The sequence below is a fragment of the Pongo pygmaeus genome, chromosome 2 (genome assembly GCF_028885625.2).
Source record: "Pongo pygmaeus isolate AG05252 chromosome 2, NHGRI_mPonPyg2-v2.0_pri, whole genome shotgun sequence".
Classification (NCBI taxonomy): domain Eukaryota; kingdom Metazoa; phylum Chordata; class Mammalia; order Primates; family Hominidae; genus Pongo; species Pongo pygmaeus.
Window position 1 is genome coordinate 161,074,083 of NC_085930.1, and position 22,678 is coordinate 161,096,760.

At 35.8% G+C, this 22,678-nt stretch overlaps 1 long non-coding RNA gene across 1 annotated transcript in view; it reads right to left on the bottom strand.

The window, feature by feature from the left end:
• The window catches only part of LOC129033901 (uncharacterized), a 165,507-nt gene extending 146,242 nt beyond the window's left edge, over positions 1-19,265 (bottom strand). The window contains exon 1 of the long non-coding RNA XR_008501704.1: positions 19,202-19,265. This is a non-coding gene — a long non-coding RNA (uncharacterized LOC129033901). The remainder of the gene's footprint in view (positions 1-19,201) is intronic.
• Positions 19,266-22,678: the final 3,413 nt, after the last annotated feature.

Below are 22,678 nucleotides of genomic sequence, written 5' to 3' on the forward strand. Positions count from 1 at the left end.
TCTGTTTCAAGTTAGGGTTAATTGATTTCCATTCATGTCTTTCTCTTTTTTTGCCCAAAATATATCAGAAAATACAGATCAGGAAAAAAAAATGCATTTCAAACAAGCTTTTGTATTTAAATGCACATATTAAGAGAGAAATATACAATTAATATAAAACTTTCTGGAATCTTTCACTACACTATGACTCAATTGTGATAATTGTCCTTAAAATCATAACTAAGACGTTGAGTAATTAGTATGTCGTCATCACTGTGTTTAGTAATTTACAATCATTATCTTTCTTTTTTTTTTCTTCTTTCTTTTTTATTTTAGACATAGTCTCACTCGATCACCCAGACTGGAATGCAGTGGCGATCTCGGCTCACTGCAATCTCTGCCTCCTTGGTTCACAAGATTCTCGTGCCTTGGCCTCCTGAGTAGCTGGAATCACAGGTGCACCCCACCACGCCCGGCTAATTTTTGTATTTTTTGTAGAGACAGGGTTTCTCCATGTTGGCCAGGCTGGTCTCAAACTCCCGACCTCAATTGATATGATTTTCCAAATGAAGAAAGGTAGTCAGAGATGGAAAGTAATTTGCCCAAGGGCACAACTCTAGCAAAAGGAACAGCTGGAATTCTCACCCAAATGGTTTGATACCAAGGCCCACATTGTATAATTGCACTAATGGGTTATAAAATGCAATAGTGACAAAACCATTATATGGGACCAATCCTGCTGTGTGCAAAGTCTTAGATGAAGTACTTTCAAAAATTTTTAAACTTACAGAACTGACCACTTCACAGTCTGCAAGCCATTTCATGGCAAATTTTAACAAGGTACTGGGACTGAATTTTTTCCCAGTAGTGTACATGACTTGGTAAATCTGTAAACCTCTCTGAATCTGGGTTTCCTAAGGTAAGCTGGCTATATCTATAATAGTAGGATTGCTATGAAGATACAAGTTATTAATCTGTATTAAAATGTTTTACATACACAAAAGAATAATTTCCTGAAGTGTTAAGTCAAAAACTTACTTCCCCAGAAATCGTAACAGATGTTTTGAGTGAAAAGAGTTCCAGGTCAAATTTGTTTGGGAAACCCTGCGTTTTGCTGTAACTATTTACTCCTACTACCTACCCACCCACCCCACATAGAAGACATGTGTTACCTTGTTTAAAACCTCTGCCATCCTTTTCTGGTAATGGGATTCGTGCTATTGGGATATTGCTCCTCCTCTGACTCCGCAGGCTGCTGGTGAAGCTGCTACTCACCCAGGAACTACAGCAGAGCAAATGACCTTATGCCCTGGAACATTTTACCTTGCTACAAGAATTGTGGCATACATCCAGGAGCAGTAGCTCACACCTGTAATCCCAGCACTTTAGGAGGCCAAGGCAGGCAGATTACTTGAGCCTAGGAATTCAAGACCATGCTGGGCAACATGGGGAAAACCCATCTCTACTAAAAAATACAAAAAATTAACCGAACATGGTGGCAAGCATCTTTAGTCCCAGCGACTCAGGAGGCTAAGGTGGGAGGATCGCTGGAGGAGGAGGCAGAGGTTCAGGAGGCAGACGTTGCAGTGAGCTGAGATTGCACCACTGCACTGCAGCCTAGGCAACAAAGTGAGACTGTGCCTCAAAAGAAAAAAAAAGGAAAAAGAATTGAAGTCTAAGACTGTGAACCCAGACCTGTTGGTGGCCATGCTCTGTCACTGCTGTAGAAATAAATTCATCTAACTTGCTTTTTGGCTTAAGCTTCTTTGACTTTGAGGTATGTTGAATATACTCTTTGTAGAGATTCACTATGAGAAACACTAGAAAATATTAGCAGATTTCAACAAAGTGTGGGTTTGAAAAATCAGACATCTGTCTCTGGGGTATGTTATAAAAGAAGAAAAGAAAAATCAGACATACGAAGTGGAAATAAAGTATTATTAATAATAAGGAAATTGACAAAGTATTCTATAATAATCTTTTTAAAAAATTTTTATTGATACGTAACATTTGTACATTTGTATGGGGTACATGTGATATGTTGTTACATGTATAGAATGTGTATAGAATCAAGTCAAGGTATTTAGGGTACCCATCACCCCAAGCATTTATCATTTCTGTATGTTGGGATCATCAAGTCCTCTCATCTAGCTATTTGAAATATACAATACATTGTTTTTAACTATAGTCACCCTACTCTGCTACCAAACATTAGAACTTATTTCTTCTAACTCAATATTTGTACCCATTTACCAGCCTTTCTTCATCTCCCCTGCTCTCCCTACCTCATCTCAACACACATCCTTCCCAGCCTCTAGTAACTATTGTTTTACTTGCTACCTCCATGAGATTAAACTTAGTGAGGAAGGCATGTTAAAAGCTGACATAGGCCAAAAGCGAGGCCTCTTACACCAAGCAATTAGCCAAGTTGTGAATGCAAAAAAAGTTCTTGAAGAAAATTAAAAGTGCTACTCCAGTGAACCCACAAATTATAAGAAAGTGAAACAGCCCTTTATGCTGGTAGAGAGAAAGTTTTAGTGGTCTGGATAAAAGATCAAAGCAGCCACAACATTCCCTTAAACCCAAATCTAATCCAGAAGAAGATCCTAATCGCTTCAATTCTATCAAGGCTGAAAGAGGTAAGGAAGCCGCAGAAGAAAAGCTTAAGCCTAGCAGAAATTCATTCATGAAGCTTAAGGAAAGAAGCCATCTCCACAACATAAAAGTGCAAGGTGAAGCAGTGAATGCTGATGTAGAAGCTTCAGCAAGTTATACAGAATATCTAGCTAAAATAATTGATGAAGGTGGCAACAATAAATAACAGATTTTCAATGTGGATGAAACAGCTTTAAATTGAAAGAAGACACCATCTAAAACTTTCATAGCTAGAGACAAGTCAATGCCTGGTTTCAAAGCTTCAAAAGACAGGTTGACCCTACTTTTAGGTGCTAACTTTAAGTTGAAGCCAATGCCCATGTATCATTCCAAAAATCCTACAACCCATAAGAATTATGCTAAATGTACTCTGCCTGAAAAACAAGGCCTAGATGAGAGCAATTCTGTTTTATAGTATAGTTTACTGGACATTTTAAGCCCACTATGGAGACCTACTGCTCAGAAAAAAAAGATTCCTTATAAAACATTACTGTTTATTGACAATGTACTTGGTGATCCAAGAGCTCTGATGGAGATGTATAAGGAGATTAATGTTTCCATCCCTACTAATGCAATATACATTCTGTAACCCATGGATCAAGGAGTAATTTGAAGCCTTATTGTTAAGAAATACATTTTGAAAGCCTATAGCTGCCATAGGTCATTATTCCCTTGGTGGATCTGGGCAAAGTAAATCAAAAACCTTCTGGAAAGGATCCACCATTTTAGATGTCATTAATAAAATGTGTGATTCATGGCAGGAGGTCAAAATAGTAACATTAACAGGAGTTTGGACAAAGTTGATTCCAATTTTCATGGATGACTTTGAAGGGTCCAATATTTCTATGGAGAAAGTAACTGCAGGCATGATAAAAATAGCAAGAGAACTAGAATTAGATGTGGAGCCTGAAGATGTCACTGAATTGCTGTAATCTCATTATAAAACTTGAACAGATAAAGTAGTTGCTTCTAATGAATGGGCAAAGGAAGTATTTTCTTGAGATGCAATCTACTCCCGATGATTCTGTGAACATTATTGAAATGACAACAAATGATTTAGAATATTCCAAAATCTTAGTTGATAAAGCAGCAAGGTTTGAGAGGATTGACTCCAATTTTGAAAAAAGTGCTATGGGTAAAATGCTGTCAAACAATATCATATGCTACAGAGAAATCTTTCATGAAAGGAAGAGTTAACCAATGCAGCAAATTTCATTGTTGTCTTCTTTTTAAAAATTGCTGCAGCCACCCCAAACTTCAGCAACCACCACTCTGATCAGTTAGCAGCCATCAACATTGAGGCAAGATCCTCCATTAGCAAAAAAGATTATGGCTCACTAAAGGTTCAGATGAATGCTAGCATTTTCCAGCAATGAAGCATTTTAAATTAATGTGTGTATATTGCTTTTTAGATATAATGTTATTGAATGCTTAATAGACTACAGCATAATGTACACATAATTTTTATTTGCACTGCAAAACCAAAAAACTTGTGTGACTTGTTTTATTGTGATATTTACTTTATTGCAGTGGTCTGGAACTGAATCCACAATATCTCTGAGATATGCCTGTATATAATCTTAAACATTAAAATAATTCCAAAAATATGGATATTTGGAATGATAGCATTTCATCCTAAGCCCAACTTGGTCTTCATCTAATATCCCGTGTATCAAATTACAAAGCTTAATTGGTAGAGTCTGCACATTTAATAAGGAATACTAAACTGAATGGCATCTTCTGGTATTAACTCACATCCCCATTCTCAGTAGGAGCCATGAGTTTCTAGAATTGGTGATGTCTGTTAACATGCTTTCAATGAAAGCAACAGAGGATGCTACTCAAAATAGCTCTAAACATTAGACAATGTATAACCTTGCATATCCAGAGGATTTTATCATTGACCCAGGAACTATTCAACTTTTCTTTCTAATTCCTCAGCTTTGCCCTCAGGCTTATCTCTTCCACCTAATTGCAAGTGGCTGTAGCAGCTCCAATTATTACATTCTCATCCCTCAAAAAGACTACAAAACTCTGTATCTTTCCCTTGTCCCTCTTATTAAGTAATAACAGTTTTTCCAGGTGCCTCCCAACAGGCTTTCCTTTGTGTCTCATCAGCTGAGTTACATCATGTGACCATTTCCATTTCTATTACTGGAAACTGGTTTAAACTAACCAATATTTACCCTCCTATGGTGAGAGAAGCCAGACTTAAAGCAAATGGTCTCCCATTACTTCAACAACTCACAATTCTGTGTATACATGGAAGGAGCAGAAATAGGGGAGAGCAATGTCTATCACAAGTACCTAAAAAATAAATGTTTTGGGTGCACAATTACAAAAAGAAAAAAAATTCAAAAAAAGAAAATGTAAGTTTAAAATAATCTCAGAGGAAAATTAAAATAAAATAGAAACTACTTTAAAATTGTCAATAAATAAATATATGGCATTTTATATTGTCGTTGGAAATTATGTTAAGGGAAAACTGGTGCAGCTAAAAAGAAAATTTTTTTTGAAAAAATATCTTACAACAGCTAAATTAGGAGAAATGAGAGCTATATAAATTATCACAATTTAGTTAATATTCTTCTATCCTGCCCATTAAAATGGGCCTCCAATTGACATTTAAACAATATGCTTAATTAGATTCACAGATTAAAGTTTTCTACTGCAGTTAATTTAACTACTTTCTATGTAGATTTTATATATATATATATACACACACATATACATATGCGTGTATATGCCTGCATGTATATGCATATATATGTATGTGTATATATACACTTTTATTAAGAACTGATCCTGGTTCTATAGAAGGAGAGAAGCAGAGTCCAGTATAGATTGATTTTGTTTATAAAAAGAATTTTTTACAAGATGTCTTTTATACACACCTGTGAAATATTTATTGCTCTGTAAATGAATGTGTTGGCACTCTGCCCCACAGAGTTTTATATATTTTAAAACTAAAATGTCTTCCTAATTTTTTTCATTAGATAAAATGTTTCCATGCTATAACAACAACAAAATAATTGTCAGGGGTCTAATTGTGCTTCTCCATCCCCACTCCTAAAGTCTATATTTTGGGAGCACAAATTTAAAAAATGAGTGCCTCCTTCCCGATGTCAGAGCAAAAGCCAGACATCTCAGAGAGCAACTCCCACAAAGGTGAGGATGTGGTTCACTGTGTGTACAGTGCATCAAGGCAATTTCTGTGCTGTTTGCTTTCTTCTCAAACCCTGCCTCTCTCTGCTCCTCAATCTAGATACTCATGCCCCCCAGAATTAGAAAACACACTGCTTTCCAGCAGTCTCTCCACCATCACATATGGGCACACTCTCATGTGTGCATAAAACTTTTCATAGACTTGATAGCTACGTAGGCATCAGGACTAAGAAGATCACGTGTATCAGGACTAAGAAGATACACATAACCATGGTATGATGTAAAAGAATGATCCAAGCACCCTTTCATTATTATTTAATATTATCTGCCAGGAACTATGGATAAAGATATTAAGATATTAAGAACAGGTGTTCTTAATTTGCCAGGCATGGTGGCATGTGCCTGTAATCCCAGCTACTCGGGAGGCTGAGGTGGGAGAATTGCTTGAACCTGGAGGCGGAGGTGGCAGGGAGCGGAGATCGTGCCACTGCACTCTAGCTTGGGCAACTCCATCTCAAAATAAATAAATAAATAAATAAGTAAATAAATAAATAAAGTGGACTTTATACTCAAGGAGCATTTGGCTAGAGAGAAAGAGAGAAAATGAAAAAAATAATTAAGTACAGGAAGATAATGAGGTGTCATGAAAGATGTACAATGTATAAGTAGGCCACCAAGGAGGAATTCTCCCTGAGGACTTCAGAAAAAAAGATTGAGGGATGATATTTTGTTCATTAATGATATAGGTTTACTATATCCCATCATTACAAAATGAAGGCACTCTCTTAACAAAATCATAATTCCACATCTCTAAATAATCACCAAATAGACTTAATGCTGGATTTACTCAGTCCTGCTTGGTTGCGTAAGTTTGAAATTCACCTTCTTTCAAAGCAGTGTTTTTAGTCACTAATTTCACAATCTGTTAATAGTTTATCTGAAAGATAATAATGTTCCGCAATTGTTATTAATGAAAAGAGTTTTCTGTCACTGTTTGTTGAACAGGGAGAGATGACCCAAACCCAGGTTCAGTATATGCATGAGGTAGTCCACTGAGATCCATAGAAGGCTTTCATGAAATAGACTTGGAATCTGTACACTTTGCCAACAGGCAATGAATTGAAAGGTATGTCGTTTAAAGTCCTATTTACTCTGCAGGCACCTTTTTGACTCACTGCTAAAAGTACCCATAAAAACTCCTCTTGAGCTAGAACAGTTTAAGTTGTCAACTGAACTAAGGAGGCCATAATCCATGGATCACGATCCAAACAGATAGTGAGAGCTCAGCCTGTCATATTGAAGCTTAGTAAGAGAATTTTGATTGTAGCGTGGTGAACTAATTAATGAACTAAAAAAAATTCTTCTGAATTCTTAAAGGGGCTTCTCATACTCTGAAAAGATTGAGTCAGTCAATAATTTTCAATATTTACCCCAGCTTCTCATAAATATTTCTTAGCACTCTTCGTATCTGGACTAAAAACTAAACTAGTTCTTCCAGGCACCCAAAGCCACAAAGCTTCAGCTGTAGAAGGTCCAATTCAGTCATTCATTACCAGGCGCACATATAATGTGGTTAATCCATCCTAATTGAAGGTTTTTACTGCTTTTGCTTTTTCTGCAAACTTCCATGGACTCATCAGCATGGTCCTGAATGAAATATATTTCTCCACATTGATATCTCTCATTCATACTTGCGATATGCGACAGGTGGCAAATAATTTACAAAATGCAAAGAGATCTGTTGCCTAGTAAACAATGCCTGGGACTTTAATTTACTCATTTCCTAGTGTTGGGGATGTAGATTTGAGAAGTAATTACACACAAAAAAATTCTGCTTCAATTGAGAGGGTTCCAGTAATATCTGAATAAGTCACAAGTGACCACATCAATATAAAGCTCAATGTGTTATTTAAGAAATAGTACACTTGAGAGGCCAGGTGCAGTGGCTCACGCCTATAATTCCAGCACTTTGGAAAGCCGAGGCGGGCGGAACTCAAGGTCAGGAGATCGAGACCATCCTGGCTAACACGGCGAAACCCCATCTCTACTAAAAATACAAAAAATATATATACATATATATTAGCCGAGATTGGCGGCATGTGTCTGTAGCCCCAGCTACTCTGGAGGCTGAGGCAGGAGAATGGCGTGAATCCGGGAGGCAGAGCTTGCAGTGAGCCGAGATCGCGCCACTGCACTCCAGCCTGGGCGACAGAGTGAGATTCTGTCAGGAAAGAAAGGAAGAAAGGAAGAAAGAAAGGAAGGAAGGAAGGAACGAAGTAAGGAAGGAAGGACAGGAAGAAAGAGAGAGAGAGAAAGAGAGGAGAGAAAGGAGAGAAGGAAGGAAGGAGTACACTTGAGAACTGAAGACGTTTCCTAAAGGAGAACTTTGCTCATTTCTAAGCCATCCATCACATAACTCATATAAGACTCATACGGTATGCCTGGAGTATAATAGACCCTGACCCTAGTAAAAAAATGACCTGCAGAACTATTCCAATTAGATCCTGTTGGCCCTTGAATCATTAATTCACTCAGCAAGTTTACATTCATTGAAGATTGGCTACATAATTTTGGGGGGCTCAATTCAAAATGAAAATTCAGGGTCCTTTTTAAAAAAGTTTTAAGAAATTCAGAACAATGACATCTGAGCATTAAAGCAAGAGTATGCCCTTCTAAGTGCAGGATCCTGTAATTAATTACACAAGTCCCACTCAGAAACCCAGTCTTATATTCATTACCTATTGTGCATTGTGTTAAACAATGCATGGAACAAAAACATGAATAAGAAATAGTCAGTGGCCAAGCATGGTGGCTCACACCTGTAATTCCAACATTTTGGGAGGCTGAGGCAGGAGGATCACCTGAGCCCAGGAGTCTGAGACCAGCCTGGGCAACATGGTGAGACCCCATTTCTACAAAAGATGAATAAGTTATCTTTATTAACAAAAATAAACATTTAAAAAATTAAAAATAAATAGGTCTTGCCTCCAAGCAGTTTACAATCTAGGGTCATACCTAAAATCTGTAAGTGTTGTTAATTACATTAAAAACATTCATTACTCAGGTTAGAAGAAATGAAGGAGTATATCCACTTTGGCTACCTGGGAAGTGTATTCTCTCTATGGGCAATTCCCTCACACTATGTAATGGACACGCTTGTGTTTTTTATAAACTTCTTCAGTGCATTTGAAAATGCTGTTCTTTATGACTGATTTCCATTGAATCTTTGCTTGGCTAATCCTGCCCATGCTTCAGGTCTCACAGTTTTACCAACTGAGAGATTAAATTAGATCGCCAGTTTCACTCTCATAGCTCTCCAGATCTTGCCTTCCAAGTGTCTACCATAAGTTTTTAGTTTTATATTTAAGTTGGCGTTTTTTGTTTTGTTTTGTTTTGAGACGGAGCCTCACTCTGTTGCCCAGGCTGGAGTGCAGTGGAGATCTCAGCTCACTGCAGCCTCCGCCTCCTGGGTTCAAGTGATTCCCCTGCCTCAGCTTCCTGAGTAGCTGGGACTACAGGCACCCGCCACCACGCCCAGCTAATTTTTTGTATTTTTAGTAAAGACGGGGTTTCACCGTATTAGCCAGGAAGGTCTCAATCCCCTGATCTGGTAATCCACCCACCTCGGCCTCCCAAAATGCTGGGATTACAGGCGTGAGCCACTGTGCCCGGCCGGTGTTTTGTTTTCATTTACTAAAAACTCCATGAATGCAGGGAAGCATCCTTCCTTGTTGTTCACTGGCATCTCCCCACTTCCTATTTTAGGACTAGGCCCAGGGTGGCACTTAATAGGTATTTGTTAAATAAATAACATTAAATGAAAATCCTAATGGAAGTGGACATAAGCAATAAGAAGTTAAAAGGGAGTAAGTGTAAATAAAAAGACTGAACAAACCTGTAAGTTATTAGAAAATAGTTGGCCCGGCATGGTGGCTCACGCCTGTAATCCCAGCACTTTGGGAGGCCGAGGTGGGCGGATCACGACATCAGGAAATCGAGACCATCCTGGCGAACACGGTGAAACTCTGTCTCTACTAAAAATACAAAAAATTAGCTGGGCGTGGTGGTGGGCGCCTGTAGTCCCAGCTACTCGGGAGGCTGAGGCAGGAGAATGGCGTGAACCCGGGAGGCAGAGCTTGCGGTGAGCTGAGATCGCACCACTGCGCTCCGGAGTGGGCGAAAGAGGGAGACTCTGTCTCAAAAAAAAAAAAAAAAAAAAAAAAAAAAAAAAAAAAAAAAAAAAAAAAAAAAGCAAAGAGCCCAGTTTGGCTGGAAAGTGGGTTTTGACTTATACTAGGAAATAGAAGGAATTGAAGTGCTTAATGGGGAAGCCATATTGTAGAAGGAATTAAATAGAAGGAATTAAAGTGCTTGATGAAGGAAGCCATATTGTAGAAATACTTGAGACCCTAATTGGGGAGTTTCTATGTCATTTAGTAAGTAATGAATGGGGAAGGTTGTTGTTAGACTTTTCTAACCGAGTAACTGTTTAAAAAATATATATAAGAAAATACAAAATTGTATTTTGAACAGAAATGCTTCTAAGCAACTTATGGGCTTGATGGAAGCGCTTTATGGGAGAGATGATTGTCTAGGCAGTATATTTAAAGAAAGTTAAGGCACGAATTTGAATTGAGAGAGAGGATTTGGGGAGGAGATATAGGAACAAAGATGAAGACAAGAAAAATACTTGAAATTTTGTTAATAGAGTGATTTAATTTAGTCATCTAACTTGTCAGTTTTGGGGAAAATTTTAAAAAAAACAACTCTTCCCCTTTTTTCTAATCTTCTGTTGAATTAATAAACTATTAACTACAGTACATTTGCCTAAAACAGGAACTTAAAAGTTGAGAAACATGCTTAAGTTCAGTCTACACTAACCACATGCCAAGTTTCATTTTCAGTCATGTTAGCTAACAGAACTGCAAAGAGAGACTAAATCTTTGATAATGTGTTTTTTGGAGTGATTTTTTAAATGGATTATAAAAACATTACCATTCACTAGAATTCATATTACTTAGAGGCATCTGAGCACATTTTGAAATGAAGTGTTTCAGTAGAAAAAGAAAATCCTCACCCCCACCAAAAAGAAAAAATTGGGGATTTAAAAAAAATATACAAAAATAAAATATGTCCATCCTTGGAAAAGGCTTTTTTTAAAATAAATTAGATGTATGAAACAGAAACAAATGAAACAAATTTTTTTTGTATTTAATCAACATGTAACAGGTTTATTAAATTGCCTTCTAATGTTGATATAAGGCAAAAGTGCAACCACTACTTCCATTAAAGGGAGAAAAAAATGCTAGAATAATGTAGAAAAGAAATTATTTCTGTGCACTCTCTATGATAGGCTGATCATTTCACATCCTGGCATATTGCTATTGAATGTGGCATGTGAAGTTGGACGATAGATCGCCAGTTTCACTCTCATAGCTCTACAGATCTTGCCTTCCAAGTGTCTACCATAAGTTTTCAGTTTTATATTTAAGTTGGTGTTTTTTGTTTTGTTTTGTTTTGAGACAGAGCCTCACTCTGTTGCCCAGGCTGGAGTGCAGTGGAGATCTCAGCTCACTGCAGTAAAAAGATTGTTGAAACTCAACGATTACAGCACATGCTTTAAAACTCAAGGGTTTCTATTGCTGGGTTTGTGACTCAGATGTCATTCCTAATAGGGTTATTTTGTGTTGCTGCTCAGTTTTTAAACTCTTACTACTTAATCTCTGAAGATGAATAATAGTCTACTTCAGATCCTTCATCCATTTTGAGACTTTCTTTCAAAGAAACTACACAAATTATAAATCAAACTAATGTATATTAGCAATCATATATGATTTCAACATGCATGCTATAACTGTACTGAGTGCTGATGATGAAAATAATAAAAAAATATACCTGTCACAAGACAAAATTACCACAAATTTAATTAAGATCTTAATTAGCTTTTACTTGTGATTCTAGCATCAGGCAACACGTTGTTTTATAAAATAGAATGGATGTTTTGATGAGCCAAGCAGAGAAATTTGGCTTTATAGACAGAAAAGGGCTGAGGAAAGAAGAAACAGAACAAAAAAAAAAATGGATTGGTTGCTTCAAAGTTAAAGGTTAAAGTGAAGGGGACTTCCTTGTCATGCCCACTAAAACTGGCCTGTTTGGGGATTTGAATATTATCTCTCTCTCTCCTGATTGCTTGGAAGGTTAGATAAACAACTTGGTTTCAGCTTGGTAGTATGGAGCTTTAACGTGAATAATTCCATTTTGGTTTGATCTCTTGGGCCTAGTACAGGAGCTCAGTTCAAACCAATGGCCTCCCATAAATTGTATTTGACAAGCCCCAAAAATAACTTTTAGTGCTCTATCCTCTACTTTGATAATTATTCAGAAGAATATTGAATGCATGAACCTAACTATGTAAAGCAGCAGTGATACAAAAATATTTCTCGTGCCAAGCATATTATAGACACTATTCCTGAGATTTGAAAAAAGAAACATATGTGCCACAGGTAATGTAAACAATATTCCTAGATATTCTTTGTTATCTCTTGGTGGAAAAAAAAAATGGCTTTGCTGCAAGCTGATTAGGAGATGAAGAATAAATATTATTTTGCAAAGAAATTCTGTTTATCTATCACAGTAATTGCATTACATTCACTTCTTTTTGTATTAAACTTTTGTTCCTTATATTAAAAAATCTCTTTGCAAAATGTTCCTAACTATTCCCTTGTCTCCACATAAATAATTGAGACACAGAAGGTATATGGTCTGATTGACTTTAGGAAAAATATCTACCCTTAATAAATGAGAAAATTCATTGAAACGGCTCCTCACATTGAGTAGGATGAGTAAGCAGTCAACAAACACATTTTAGCTAGTGCTAGCATCAGTGAGGGCACCATCAAGCTTTGGACAAGGTAACACAATTTAGATTCTGACTGCCTGGCCCACAGTTTCCCATGTCTTGAAGAAGAAAACAGGACTTTCAATCAGTAATGTTAACAGCTTCTTTGACTTGGAAAAAAAAAAAAAACTGTAGAAGAGAATATCAAGTGAAACAGAGCAACATTTATAAATGTGAATCTAAAGAAAATTTTGCTCTCTTTTATTTCCTATTGTTTTACAAGCATATTTACTTTATTTCACATTGACTAGTCACATTAAAAATTGAAGAAGCTCATCACTTTGTGTTTATGTTGATGTTAGAAAAAGACAAGACAAAAACTCAGTTCCATAAGCCAAAAAGTTGCTGATATCAAATATGCCTGTGTAATATAGGCATCCTCCTTAATATGATCTTAAACAATTAGGTACCGTTTAAATCTCTGTTACCTTGAGAACTTGGTTTTGGGGGTTTTTTGTTTTGGTTGGTTGGTTTTGATTGTTTTGGTTGAGTTTTTGTTTTTATTTTTTAATCTGTAAAATGAGTCACAGCTTCCTGACAAAAGAGAAGGAAAGACTAATGTGTTAATATTTAAAAAGAACACTCAGGTAAGTACTCTGCTTACCTCCCTGTAAGTCTTATGGGTATTGTAAACAGTAAATGGATTAAGAAGACTAGAAAGGCATAAAGACATGATTTGCATGTGATTTTATAAGATTATTGCAAAAATGAACTCTCCATACACAGGCTAATCGGAGACATTACGGGGCCACTGAAAATGCTCTGAAGAAAGCAATCATGTCACATGGTGCAGTAAATAAATGCTGGACTTGTGGAGGTTTGGGGGTTGGGTTATTGTCAAGAAAGCAGAGTGCTTGCTGGCATTGATGTAACTGTAATTATTTATAATAGAGCTTCTCAAAAATTAGCTAGTATTCCTGGATGATAAAACATAGACTGTTGGGCCCTATGTACAAAGTTTCTGATTCACTAGGTATGGGGTTAGGTCCTAGAATTTCTAATACGTCTCTAAGTGATGCTGGTGTTTCTCTAAGTGATGCTAGTGTTGCTGATGAGACCATTGAAAGAGGAGTTTAAACTAAATCAAGAGCAGGTAAGGAATGTAAATATGAGAAGCTGTCGCAGCAGAATGTAGTGAAGCTTTGAGGAGAGAGAAGTATGCCCTGCCTAAAGTATTCAAGTTGAAAATGAAATGATAATACCAACAACAATTATAATAAATGCAGTTTTAAACAAAATTAAAGGATATGAGCCTGATTCATCCTGCTTCTTGAATTTCAAGATTTTTTAGGGTCCCTCTCTAAATTTTTATATACTCCAAGTACAAACCTGATCATGACTTTATTGAATTTGGTCTCTATATTTTCATAGCGGAAAACTGAGGCTCATGGAGAAAATTAGAAAATTTAATGAGAAAGCCACAGTGAAAAATCTCAAAAACAGGGACTTTTCAAAAATAATTACAGACACCTAGGAATTTAAGAGGTAGGCTGCCACTTGCTGCAGGAAGCTCAGGAGAAACTGATAAAAGTCCTGGACAACAAGTATTAATAGCTTGTTGTAAAAATTATCCAAGGGCTGGCACTTAAGGAAAAGAAAGCCAACATTTATTGGAGGTCTATGATGTGCTGTAATTTCTTCTAGGCATCTTTTGAATGTTTTTCTCATTTATCTTCACAATTATTCTATAAGATGGTATTGTTAGTACATTTTACAGATAGGAATCTAAAACTCAGAAACACTAAGAAGCTTGCCTGATGTCATATATCTAGTAAATGTGAGATCTGGGAGCTGAACAGAGGCCTGTCTTTCTCCAATGACCATTTGGTTTTTGTTATGTCACTGGCTTTTGCTCAGCCGCAAAGCTGAGAACATCAGAGAACTGTCTCTACATGAAACCCCTCCCTAAGTCTACTTTTGAATATGAAAAAAAAAATTAGCAAATTCTTTTCAGCTAGTCAAATAACAGAACCATTATCATCCTGGAAGACAGACAGTACTTTTAATTATTTTATCAAAATACTCTGGAGAAAGGAAAGTAAAATGCAAAGAGCATAAGTTTTAGCAGCCAACTAAACTAAATTTAAATCATGGTTTCATTACTTCTTGTCATTCTGCTTTTCTCAGTAACATACCAGGGTGAGGTAAATTATATTTAAGTAATATGAGAATAAACAGACCTATATGACCCAACTTAAATTTAAATGATATAAATAAAATGTTCAAGCATAATCGCTGCCATATTACAGATGTTATAGAAATATTATTTCCTTCTACCTTTGTCTAAGTTAAAATGATAAGCCAAAACACTCAGAAAATGCTCTTACTACTTGTTAGCAACTCACTTTTGTTTTTCTCAGCAGTCCCTTATCTGAACTCTTTTACTTTTGTTTCCTGTTCCATTGGTCTCTTCCGCTTTGCAATGCTTCTAATGCTTCTAATCTTTTACTGAGCAAAAATGCCTTTGTCTCATACTCTCTTATAAAATACATACTAGCCCAGATCCTAACATTCTCTAAAGAAAAGATGCCACTGAATGCAATGTTTAAGTAGCCTGAAGTTGCACCTGCATTATCATATTTCATACTTTCATATTTTTGCTTATATTTCTTTGAAATTAGTTTTAGTCTTTCCTGTGTATAAAAATAAATATGCTCATTGTAGAAAATACTAAAAATGCAGAATTTTTTTAAAGTCCTCCAAAATTCTGCAACTCAGAAAAACCTCCACGTTGTTAGTATTCTCAAAAAATTTTTTTTTTTTGCAGGCTTCCTTTCACTGGCTTCCTTTCACTGTGTATGTGTGTGTGTATGTGTGTGTGATCATAATTGGATTCTAAATGGGTTATTTCACTTGAAATAATATCATATTCTTTTTCTTTTGTCATTAGAAAATAATTTAATAACAGTTTTTAATGGCTGCATAATATTTCATCATATAACTATCCCTGCTTTATTTGTTTATAATCTCTCCTAGGAAAAGCGTTGCAATACAAATATCTATTTAAATTGCCATTGCTTGAAAAATAGAACTAATGAGAAAAGACACAATAACAATGCATATTCAGTCTCATAATTACAGAGTGTGTACAGTTGTGGCTTTGGCAACAGAAGAATTAATTAAAATATCAAAAATTCACTATCATTCACTAAGTGACTCATGAATAGTTTTACAAGTTTATATTGTATATTGTTCTCATGAAAATGTTCGTTGATATACCATTTTGTTATTATTAGGAAGGAAATAATTTTCTATAAATATTTGTTGAGTAAACAGAAATAAAAAAGACTTTTGTATCTTTATATTCCTATGGTACTAAACATATTTTCCAAGAAGGGAAATACCATTTCCTAACATTACACAAAATACATATGATATATGGGTAGAGGTTTATATAGTCATTGAAAGAATATTTCAGATTTTAAATTTTAATTACTTTGTTCATATTCAAATTCCTCTATCAATTCTTTATTCACAGCTGCTATGTGAATCCAAGCAAATATTTCATCTAGTGAGCCTCTCCTGCAAAATCTTTTAAAGACAGTTGAACTAAACAATTCTTATGTCCATGTCAGCCCTAAAATCCTACATTTCTGTGTTCTAAAAAGTTAATTAATATGGTTTCTAAATCAAAGCATAATAAAATTATATTAGGTACCTTGTTTTTGAGGATGAAAGAGAATATGCTCAAAAAGCTTTATTAATATTTTTCAGGTATACTGCTATATGTCAGCTAAAACTTTGGAAATTAAATAATTACATAAAGTATTATGATTATAACTGCTGATTATATAGAACACGTGTAGGCACAAAACATGCATCTAAAAAAGATCTTGCTTAGTTAAAAAAAATCCTGTTTTTAGAGCACTATTTGTTTTGATAAGATAAACCATTTGTGTAAGGCACAATGAATGGAAAAATTCTTTTATCTTATCAAATAGAGGGTTACATAGGAAAGGATGCATTCTCCAGAATTTTGATAGTGTAAAATATTTAATACTGTAAGAGTTCTTAGTGGATCAGTAAAGACATACCACGAAAAGTTATTTTTGAGGAGTACTTAAGCAGTTACAGTGTTATCATATGAAGGCAAATTATAATGTTCCTTCTTACTAGCCAGGCCTCTGTGTACTTTTTGATCTTTTGCCTAAATGCATTTCATATTCCTTGGTTATATCTAAAGAAAGCCAATATCTGTAGTCCAAACATAGGAGAAAAGTAATCGGGGCTTTCACTGGAATCCAGTAGATGAATACATTATTTATTGATAAGCTTTGTTACGTGTACACAGCTGAGGATGGAGGTGTGGTCAAAGCGTTAATGCAGATCACCAGAGGACACTTCAGACACCACTAGGACTGGAATGGCTTTCTGCTCTTCACTCCTGTTTTAAAGATTGCTCAGACTTTTTCAAGAAATGTGTAGAAATAAGTTTGAGGCTCAGCGTGCTTCTCTTATTTTGCTGATAAAGAGTCTCTGGCATTAGCCAGACTTCTTGGAATAGTAATCTTTTCTAATAGCAAACTAACATGTCCTCTAACAAAAACCTTCCCTTCCCACTTTTTTTTAACCGGTTTGCTGAGTTCCATGTTAGTATTCACTTTTTTCTTCATAAGAGACTAAAATGCCTTGCATTTTGGCAAAGTGAATTTATTTTATTTTTCAGCTTCTACATTATTTAAAACAAAAAGTGTCGACTGCTTGAACTTTCATTTTTATATCAATCAATATTTCCTGGTCTCCTTTTCAAACGAGCTAACTTTTCTGAAGATTTTTAAGAGGCCACCTGATTTCAGGAGTAAAAATAAATAAATGAGAAGAAAGTATTTACTATTTTCAACTACATCTGTGGCAAAGAATCAAAATGTGCATATATCCCAACTGCGAAGTACCTCTAGTTAAAATATAAGCTGTTTAACATTAACTTTAATGTTAGCAACCTCACAAATGCCTTCTCTACAAGTCAGGGCCTCACAGAAAGCCGTAAAAGGAAAGGAATATAATTTCGCTTGCTGGCACTTACTGAAAAGCTAAAATAGAATAGTAACAGAAATCATATTTGCCAGCCCTAACCGAAGGAGTTGTGAAACATCTCAGAAGATTGTAAGTTATTATAAAAATGTTGTAATTACCATGCTATTAACTATGCCTTATAGGAGTTGAAACTTTTGTTTAACCAAAAATTATTTCAGGAACAGACAGCTAATTACTTACATTTAGAAAATATATTGCATACAAAGATATGGAGCATTTTAAAACGTAGCTTTAGGTTGAAATGCAGTAGTCCATTTTTTACTCCCTAATAAGAACTGGGATTTTTGAAATGATATTTTCAAGTATAGTAATAATATCTTTGAAATACTTCACTTATTTTTCCAGTTGTTGGATTCAAAAGATTTTTAAAAACTGTGTCATTTATTTCATAAATTCTGAATTCTTTAAAGCAAACATGAGTGTGTGAAAGTTAGTTAAAGCACACCTACAATAAGAAATTATGTGATTCTTACAGTGAGTTATTGCTCTTTTTAAAAGTGATTCATTGACTATGGCTTGGGTAGCTTAACCCTTTGAAGTATGCGTATCTGCGTATACAGATTACACATGTTTTGAAAAATGCATAAGTTTTGAATTACAGTTATGTATGTGGAATTGTGAGGTCAATACAGAAAGTTTGGATAAAATGCCACTTTGGCAGAATGCTAAAGATTAGTGTCAGCTATGGGATCTTTTTGCGATGTAATAATGCACACTTCAGTTCACCTTAAACAATGACTATCTTGACTACTGCATTATGTCATTATATACTGCATTTATGGCTTTTTCAGGAATAACTGTGAAAGCTTTACTGAATTATTTTTCATTTCTTTTCTAATTACAATTTTCAATTTATGTCATATCCAAGGGAACATAACAAGAAACTAAATCAATTTATTTCTCTGTGTTTCTTTTTTAATAAAAAGAAAACTAAGCTTTTCTGATTTTTTTCTGAAATTGCTTTTTTATGCTTTCTTAAAAACAAATTTATCTTTAAATTTAAATTCAAATATGAAACCCCTTGCCAAGATACATGTTTAGCTTTTTTTTTTCCTTCAGAGAATTTTTTTTCTGGTAAGAATAATTTATATGGCTGAGGCTCTAGTCCCAAAACAGTTTTAAATCGAAAAAAAGTGGCTTTTAAGAAACCGAAATGCCCATTTTTTGTCTTAAATGAATCTACCAATGCCTCCTTTCTCCTTTTCTCTACTATCCTCACTCACACACACTTCAACAAGTCTACCCCCACCCTATTTTTCACACTGTTTCTTCCCTAGAGTAAGTCCTTTTCAGGCTGCCTGGTGGTTTGTCCACAGCCTAGGCAATGCAAATATCACCCAAATGAGTCCCTGAGATACGTGTTAATAGAAGCTATACAATGTAATGTTAGAACCAGTTGGCTTCTCTGTCTCCAAATACTGATCTAATACATGTTTGCAGATTAGATTTACAATGGATGAATTTACATACAGTTCTGTGCTCTGTAGAGAAATGTAGTTGCTTTAGAGTCGGAACGGCAAAATGTGGCTCTTCTGAACCTAGAAGAGAAAATTCTGACCCCTCCTCCTTCCCCATTTTAATGGTTTGACTAACCACAGACAAATACCCTTAGCATATTTGGGGAAGTAAGTTGTTATTTTATCGGTTTGAGGACTTCTCTAAACTTATCTTTTATATGCTCTCCAGCCCTAGGCTGTGATGTTTTCTGGTTGTCTTCAAATATCTGAAGAGGCAAAAGCTCTTGCTCTCAGTTCTTATTAACTTCTTGTCACAACAGGAATAGCCTGTTAATCTCATTTGCCTATAAACTTATTTATTTCTTTCCTTGGTTTTCTACCCATAACATTCCCCAACTTAATTTACTGCTTGGAACTTCTATATTGAAGACCACCCATTTCCTTATCTATTCCCTGCTCATTCTTCACTGTGTCTATGGATATATCTGATGCTCTGTATTCTTAAAAGGATGAGAAAATAAGAAATAGGAAGAAACTGAGGGGTTGTTTTAAATCTCAACCAATAAAATTATTGACATTACACCTAGCTGATATGAATCTATACACTCATGGGTTCAAGAAATTTCATTTTCTTTTACGATCACGATTTAAAAGTTTAATTCTAACTCTGAGACATCTTCCCATTGGGATGACAGGAAATTCAATCCCAGGTGCTCTCGGTACTCCCCATCTTCTCTCCCTCCTCTTCCCCCAGGCCCAGAGTGTTAAGGAATAGAAGTCAAATGTGATGCGGAAACAGTAAAAGGTGGCACCTTTTCAAGATTGTGCCCCTCCTCTACATAAGCCCATCTGATTTCTGATCTTGCTTGGACAGATCTTCTGTATTTTCAACAGAAGGCATAAATGTTAATTTTTATGTGAATTCTTTCAAATTATAAATATTTATTTAAATGATGCCATTTAAAAATATATAGCTTTAAGCCAATTCAGCCCATTGGCCACCATTTTACAAAGTCTGTCTTGGACATGGTAAGTGCCATAAGGGCACTTGCCATCAGGCTGCTTCGGCCTTTCTGCCCTGCGTGAAGGCAAGGGTCGGATAACTTTTCAGAGCCCAGGGGCTCAGGGGAGATGCTCACTTAGATAGCCTCTACCCCAGCATTTGGTGATTATCATTTATTACAGAGTACTTTGTGCTTCAGGAGTTCTCTAGTTCTAAAGGTTATTTGCACAAGCAAAACAATAAAAAATTAATTACACCAAATAGTAGGCATTGCATGGTTCTTATCAGGTGAAACTAGAGGAAGTATTTGGCATGTTGCTTTATTCTTTGCAGAGATTCCATAATTCCAACACTATGAGGAATATATTGGTAAAAGGAGAGATGCTGGTGTCTGGCCCCCTAATACATGATGTGCTTCAAAAGTCCAGGCATGAGCAAATAGAAGATGTGTGAATCTGGACATGGATAAGGGAAAGAATGGAAAACAAAATTGCAAGAGATGATGTAGAGTAAACTGGATAGGATTAGGTAACAAAGATATAGACAGTGACTGGAGGAGGGCAGAGTAGACACAGATGTCCACAGTTTAAGGACTCTATGGATAAGAGGATGAATTTTCCCTTCAACAAAATATTGACTAATGACAAATGAGTTTCAGATGATCTATAATCAGTTCTATTTTCAACAAATCAGATCATGACACTCCGCATCTTAAAAGTTTCCATTGGCTCTCTGATACAAATGGGACATATTTTAGCCTCTTCTACTTGGTCTAAAAAGTCCTTTAACATACAACCTCAAACTGCCTCTCTAGTCCTTACATAGCACCCTGAATGCTCAATATTCTACATCTGCTCAAACACACTATTTTTTTTCTTTGCTGTTTCTAAAACATGCCAGGCAAATGTTACAAGTATGTTGTATTCTCTGTTAAATTGGCAGAATAAGTTTATTTAAATCAGTTTGTGCCTAAAACAGCTCTCATTTTAGCTCTTGCCTATCTTCCCCCTACCCAGATCCTTTGAAAACAACTTGAGATAGTGTACAGAATTATGGTTGTTCAATAGGTTTTTACTTTCTTAAGACTGATTATTTCAGTGAAAATAAGAATTCCCTACCATTCTTACTAATTAAGTCACTTTGAGCAAGTGACTGAACTGTTTTTTTTTAAGTTTGGGGTGCTACTTATGAACATTAAATTAGACCATGTTTGTACATTAGATAGTCAAAAAATGTTATATTCCAATTAACTGATCAGCAATTTGGCCAAAAGGAAATTGAGGCCACAAAAATACAGGAAATGGGAAAAGGGAGTGAAGGGTAGAAGGAAAAAAGAGGAAATATAGATAGTTGTGTCCCTCCAACAAAGTCCCTTTAGATACTGTTTACTGGTAGACAGTAAATAGGCTCTTCCTAGAAAATTTAAAACATATATTTGTTAATTTATCAAGTGCTAGAAGTATAAATTTACTTAGTAAAATACTACTTCTATTTAAAAATTGGATAGCTTTGTAGATAACTTATAAAAATACTTGATTCTCATTATCTATTGTGTCAACAAATCTTTAAAATGAGTACCATTCCCTGTCAAAATCACACTAATGCCATATTTTTGCATAAAGTAAACATTCCTGATGACAGATGGAGGGCAATAAATATGTTTGAGAAAATACCTTATATTTCAGCCGGCCGCAGTGGCTCACGCCTGTAATCCCAATACTTTAGGAGGTCGAGGCGGGCAGATCATGAGGTCAGGAGATGGAAACCATCCTGGCCAACATGGTGAAACACCATCTCTACTGAGAACACAAAAATTAGCTGGGTGTGGTGGCACATGCCTGTAATACCAACTACTCCAGAGGTTGAGGCACGAGAATTGCTTGAACTTGAGAAGTGGAGGTTGCAGTAAGCCGAGATCATGCCACTGCACTCCAGCTTGGTGACAGAGGGAGACGGTCTCAAAAAAAAAAATTATATCTCTATTCTTCCCAAAAGACATCTCAAAGGTGAACTGTGAATGAAAATCATTTTCTACAGCAGGGATATGGTCTGGCTCTGTGACCCCACCCAAATCTCATCTCCAATAGTAACCCCCAAGTGTGGAGGGAAGGACCTGGTGGGAGGTGATTGGCTCATGGGGATGGTCTCCCCCATGCTATTCTTGTGATAGTGAATGAGTTCTCATAAGATCTGATGGTTTAAAAATGTGGAACTTGTCTCTTTCTCTCTTTTCTGCTGCCATGTAAGACCTGCTTTGCTTCCCCTTTGCCTTCTGACATGATTGTAAGTTTCTTGAGGCCTCCAGAGACATGTGGAACTGTGAGCCAGTTAAACTTTTTTTCTTTATAAATTATCCAGTCTCAAGTAGTCTTTCATAGCAGTGTGAATGTGGACTAATATAAGCAGTAAGCTGGATTTTGAGATAACTGACAGGAAGAAGTTTGACTGGTAAAATGAACACCGTACTTCTGATACCCTTGGTTGTTT